This window comes from Alligator sinensis, unplaced genomic scaffold (assembly GCF_000455745.1).
Source record: "Alligator sinensis unplaced genomic scaffold, ASM45574v1 scaffold628_2, whole genome shotgun sequence".
NCBI lineage: Eukaryota > Metazoa > Chordata > Crocodylia > Alligatoridae > Alligator > Alligator sinensis.
In genome coordinates, this window is record NW_005841833.1 from 5,519,875 (window position 1) to 5,525,874 (window position 6,000).

At 50.5% G+C, this 6,000-nt stretch overlaps 1 protein-coding gene across 1 annotated transcript in view; it reads left to right on the top strand.

Annotated features, from left to right (window-relative positions):
- Nucleotides 1–6,000, top strand: part of SGSM1 (small G protein signaling modulator 1) — an 81,983-nt gene that overhangs the window by 25,405 nt on the left and 50,578 nt on the right. The window contains exon 4 of the mRNA XM_025199486.1: nt 1,298–1,676. The gene's annotated coding sequence lies outside the window, so the exon portion shown is untranslated. The remainder of the gene's footprint in view (nt 1–1,297; nt 1,677–6,000) is intronic.

Below are 6,000 nucleotides of genomic sequence, written 5' to 3' on the forward strand. Positions count from 1 at the left end.
TGATGGTAGGTTCTTTAGAAACGCTACTGGACCAGGTAGATTAAGTCAGGCAGGGCACTGATAGCCTCATAAAACTGCCCTGCAGTTTCACTTGGGAAAAGTACTACTTCTTTGATACAGGGAATCTGCCAGTTTGTAGGTTTCTAGCTGCCTGCTTGAAGAGGAATCCACTGTCTTGCTCTGCGCGATCCTATAACAAAGAACACTCCCAAATACAAACCAGTATCTGAAGTCCATGGTGGGTCCAGTGGGAGCTTTGCCCGAGTAAAGACTGCAGGCTTTGGCCTGAATGCAGACCCAGAAAGATACACATCCACACCTACATTGCTAGTGATCATGTCTTTACTGGCTGAAGCTGAAAGAGCCATTAATTATTACACTCAGATCAACACCGCATCTCGTGTGGTGTTTGTTCAGGTCTGAAGATCTCACACAACTCAATAAGACAGAACTTGCCTCTGCCAGGTCTGTTAGGGTTTCCCTGTCGGCACAGCTGGAGGACATTTTCTCCAACAAATCGTCAATTTACTGATAAGCAGAGTTTCGGCTGGACTAAAGTGATTAAAAAATTCAAGTAAAAGATGACAAACAGTTCGTGCCTGAAACAAAACAGAGGAAACATTTCAGAACATTTCATCTGGACATTTTTTGAGATGGAACTTCTAAACTTCGTGCTTCCAAATGGCATTTTCCTTTTGAATGCTAACCTAAATTTAACCAAAGCTCAAAAATGGGTTAAATAAGCCCCAAATAAAACAAAATATTTTGTTTGGAATCAAATGAAAGGTTTCAAGTTGAGCCAAGAAGATTTGGTTTTCATTTAGCTGTAACCCTCCCCTCCCTGCCCCCTGATATTTCTGTCTTAGTTCTATTTAAACCAGATTCTTGTCTTGATTTTTGGTTTCAGCCACAAAACTGTAAAACCTGTTCTGGGACCAGCTCTGCCAGCCTGGGACTCCGGCCCTGGAAGGATGCAGTGGGCCAGCAGCTCATTCAGCATCTTTGGGAGGCAGAGCAATACTGTGTTCTATATTTTATGGATAGGGAAATGGAGGCACTGCACAGCGATGAGTCTGCCCTGCCTCTGACCAGTGCCAGGGAGGGTAGCTGTGAGAATAGGCCCTGCCCTCTTGCTTCATGCATGCCACATGTTGAAAAAAATGTGACAAGTTTGCACGTCCCCCAGTACCACCTGGGTGTACACGTAGTGCTGTTGCAGTGGTGGCTACCTTACATTGTTTGGCATTTAGTGCACGTGTGTAACAGGACTTAATGGCGGTGTGTTTCTTCCCAGCAGAGCCGACACAGTCCCCCACTGGGCACTGTCAGAAGCAGTATGGACAGACTGGGAGTGCAGGAAGCCTGGCTACCCAGTCCCATCCTGAACTGCAAAGCCATCTCTTCTCTCCCTGCTGTCTGTTGTCTCCAGAGTCCCATGTCCTGATCAGAGGAGCTCTGCAGACTGGAGCAGTGCAGGGATCTCAGCCTGGCATTTCCACATCAGCCCAGCTGTTGGCAGCTCAGGAAATCTGCCCTGCTTTCAATCTCCAAATTGGATATTCATGCAGTGTTGACTCCAGTGTCTCTTAGCTGCATCCCCAGGTCACATGAGGAGACAAGCTTTTTCTGCCCCGGGTGATTTGCTCAGCTGTTAATGATTTCATGGAGTTTCTCTGGTGGGTGTTTTATGAGGTGTTGATGCTTTCATTATTCCTGTTAGTCTGTGTTTCCTGCTCCTGCTAGACTGACAATGGGCCCTGCAGGTCTCCTGGGGTAGAACTGGTGGGGAAGACATTTGGATTTGTGTGAATTTTCAGGAACAGGCTTTATCTTTATTTTCCCCCTAGTAGAGTGGGGAAAAAAGATGTGAATTTGAGCTATGAGAAGGCAGCAGGATGAAATATGAGAAAGAAAGATGAGAGCAGGTGGCAATGAGAAGGGCTTTCAGTTTGGGGTGGGGCTAGGACTGATGTGGGATTAAATGCATCGTCCCTGTGGGTCTCCAGGCCATCCACTCAGCCTCCTGACACCTGCCTCTTTCCTAATGTAGCATCTGGTCTGTCACTTCCCCCCATATTCTTATTTAGCAGCTCGTGCAATCTTTTATGATGGGGGACACTGTCTGGATCAGTTATTCAGCCTCGCCCCCTCCATCACTGTCATTCAGATTCTCCCCAAGCAGAAAGCTCCTGTAGCAAAACAAACACAATGGCTCCACCTTGTGACTCCAGCCCCCTTCGCACGAGGAGCGGCTGTTTTTTTTGATGTCGCTGCGTGAGCAACTGGGGCCAATCTGGAAAGATACCGAATCTCTCAGTGGGCGAGATGGTGAAAGAAATGCTGCCGGCAGTCAGGTCTCCAGGCACTTCCAGTCGGTTCAGGATGCGAGCCAGAGGCTGTCCCTGCATATGCTGCATTGTGCTGAGCACCTCTCTCATTAGCCAACACAAAAATATGAATGCCAGTACCTGAACAAGGGGAATTCTCCGTCGATCTGGATCCTAGCCCACAAGTGTTGGAAAGCAGCCAAGCTTATTTGTCACAGTTCCCCGAAGTATTTTGGCTATGGCTGTCTTCTCCACCGGTGGGACACCCGCAGGTAACCAGAATGACCGGTCCCTATAAAAAAATGGGAAGAATAAGGCCTGTCTCCTTTTCTTGACTTTGGTTGAAAATAAAAGATCCTAGGAGAATGAAATCAAGGATTATAGGCCGCCCAGAGGCCAGCTGCTGCAGCATGGTGGGTTGGGGGGCTCTGAAGTGCTTCAAGAGGGTGTAGCAAAAGTTGCTTTTGGGTTAATTCAATCAAAATAAAAGTGAGCCATCACTTGCTGTACCCTGGAGCAGTGCTGAGAGTGACACATGTGATACATGACTTCATTAGGCTGGACCCCTCCCTGCTTTAGCAACAAATATGGAGCAAAAATCAGCCAATTTGAAGTACCTCAGCAAACTCCTGAGAGGGTTGACTTTATTTCCTTTCAGTAACTGAGGACGGGTCATGCAGCCGCTCTAGAGACCCTGTGCTCTACATGGGCTGTAGAGTAGGATGTATTATTATTTGCATCAGGCCTGTGGTTTCCTGGTCATTGATCTTTGCAGTGCCACATCCTGCTGGGACTAATGCCATGAAGGTGTTTGGAGAGGGAGGGGCCGTAATCAGCAGAGGTATGTGGCCATCAGCTAACCGCAGGCACAGAGCACTTAGAATACACCTCTTGGGAGGCCAGGCCAGTTCCTGGTGAAGCAATGGAGGGGCTTCTCAGGGAGGGAGCCTTGACATGCAGGGAACAGATCTAAACCATTCTGGGCCTCAGAGACATACATGTACACGGATGAGTCACTGCAACATGAGTCACCGCAGCATGCAAGGGCAGGAGCTGTCCCTTGGACGTGCTTCCACACCCCGCTTGGATGTCATCGCACTTGCTCCCTGTTTGGAGAGAACCTTTCTTGTTGTTAACTCTGGCTCTGCTCTCCAAGAAGGGGCAGAGGAGGGGCGAGGAGTCCAGTATCTGATGGGGCTGATTCCATGAAGGAGCGGTTGACAAGTGGCTGCCAGGAAGGGTTTGAAGGGATGACTGGTGGTGCCTGTTCCAGTGCTACGATCGCAGCAATCAGTGGAGGTTGCAGATCGCAGCAATCAGTGGAGGTTGCACGAAGACACTCAAGCAGAGCCATTTGAGTTTCATGGTATGGATGACGGCCAATGTAGTGGGGGGGAGAGAGAGCTGTGATCAGAAGCGGTGAGGATGCGTGGTTATCCATTGCCAGCTCTTCTCAGGAAGGCCAGGTCTGGCTGCAGTCCCAGCTCCAGTGTGGATGGAGTTTGCCACACTCACTGAAGGCCATGAGGACACATCAATGCATCAGTCGTGTGGAGGATGCCTTGTCTTATTTGAGCATCTCAGCGTGCTTTACTGGCATGAACAGACACCTCACCTGGTCCCTGTGCAGCCAGGGTTACCTTCACCTTTTAATCAAGGAAACTGAGGTCCAGCTGCTGAATGGCCGGAGCTGGAAGGCCACCCCTTTCTAACACACAATGGAGCTGATTGCAGCTACCCTCCTCTCTGATGCTGTGTGTTGTTAGTGGAAGCCGGACTGCTAAGGAACAAAGATCCTGTTTCTATGGAAATGTCCTCAGGAGCAATGAGTGAGGGAAGAGAAACGCAGGAAATGTGTTAATGAAACCGCCTGTTTCTCCCTCCTCAGTTTTTACAGCAGACACCCATGGGCCCTCAAAGTCTGGCCCTGCTCAAGCCACTATCATTTCTCTGATCATTACAGGTGCAGAAAGGCCTTACAGATGAGTGGCTCATGGGGAGGTCGGCAGAGCACTTACCTCTGCTGAGCATTTGGCCCATCTGTCCTTTCCAAGAGGCTCAGATCTAGGTAAAATGTGATATCCCAGTGGATTACCTCCTGGATACCACGTCTTCTGTGTTACAGAGGATGTCCCGCAAATGCAGTAGGCTTTTCCTGTGGGCTACCTGATGGTAAATGGCTTGAGCCCAATTTCACTTCTGCAGCGTACAGATTTTTGAGCCTATGTTGTCAGAGTTTATACTGAGATCATAGTATTAATAAAGACCGATTAATAAAGGTTGGGATTAATAAAAGCCACCCCCCACTGTGTGGCTTACATGACAGTTCTTGCAGCACAGAATGGCGGGGCTAGTCACTGGGACCGACTTGCAGGCATGTATCTGTGGGTAATGGGGGTGCTGATGATTACCCATCAGATCATGGTAAATAACTTGCGTCTGTGCAGGCAGCGTTGGCACTGCCCTGCTGCTGTCCTTGCTGCTTGCATTTCTCATTTATGAGAGAGGCAAGGATTTCTTAGGGTGAAAACATGGTGCAATCACAGACATCACCCTAAGAAACCCTTGCCTTGCATAATTTCTGGACCACTGCAGCTACAACATCATCTATGAATATAAGAATTGCCATCGATAGGTCAGACCATAGGTCCGTTTTGCCCAGTCTCACGTGTCACACGGGGGCAGAGAGCGGAGTGACTGGGTCTACCCAGGGTTTTTGCCCTGCTCCTCTCTCCCTTGCAGCCTCTAGCACTGAAGGTCCAGGAAGGTCTGATTCAGCAGAGGCCGTGCCCCTCGCTCCTGTGCTCAATAGGGATGGATGCCCCTTTCCTCCAAGCATGTGTCTAATCCCTTTGTGAATCTGGCTGAACTCGCTGCTTCCACCGCACCTGGTGGACATGAGTTTGTGGGCACCGGGTGCGGTGGAAGCATGCTTTAATGACTTGCTGGGTGAACAAGAACATCCTTGTGTTGGTTTTAAACTGCCGGCCTGCTCGTTTCACGTTGTGACCCCTTGTTCTTGTGACCACTGGTCACAGACTCACTCCCCTGCCCGCCCCCCACCAACACTGCTGTGGCTGCCTGTGGGCAGTCGCCGTGCCCCCCCAGCCTCCTGGGGCATGCAGGGTTCATGTTGGGTACTCACCTACAGCAGACAGCGCCCACAAGCACAGAGTGGTGGTGAATGTTTAGCTGGTATAAAGAGAGGGTGAGGAAGGCTTCCTTGATGGACCAGGGACACTTAGAAGCCATAACGGGGATGGCAATTACAGAAACTCCTGTTGCAGACAACCGGCAAGGAGCACAGATCCACTGGGGAGACTATAGTTTGGTGCCCAGGGCAGGGGGTCGGACTCGATGATCTCCTGCGGTCTGTCCCGACCCTAAAGATCTATGAAATCTAGGAAAGAGTCAATAATAAATCCCTATTCTCTTCTCTGCACCCTGCAGGTGGTAAACCCTTCTCCTGCCCCCTCCTAGGAAGCCCCTCCAAGCGCTCATCATCCCCCTTGTCCTTCCCTCTCCTCTGGGCGGTGCCAGGCTGTAGGAAGGGGCATCCACAGCAAATGCTGTCCCCTCGGGTCACGATTCTGCCCCCGCAGAGCCTGCCTGGCCGGGGCCGGTGCGCGCTGCCTCCCGCGGGCGGGCGCGGATTGGCGGCGGCGGCGGGCGC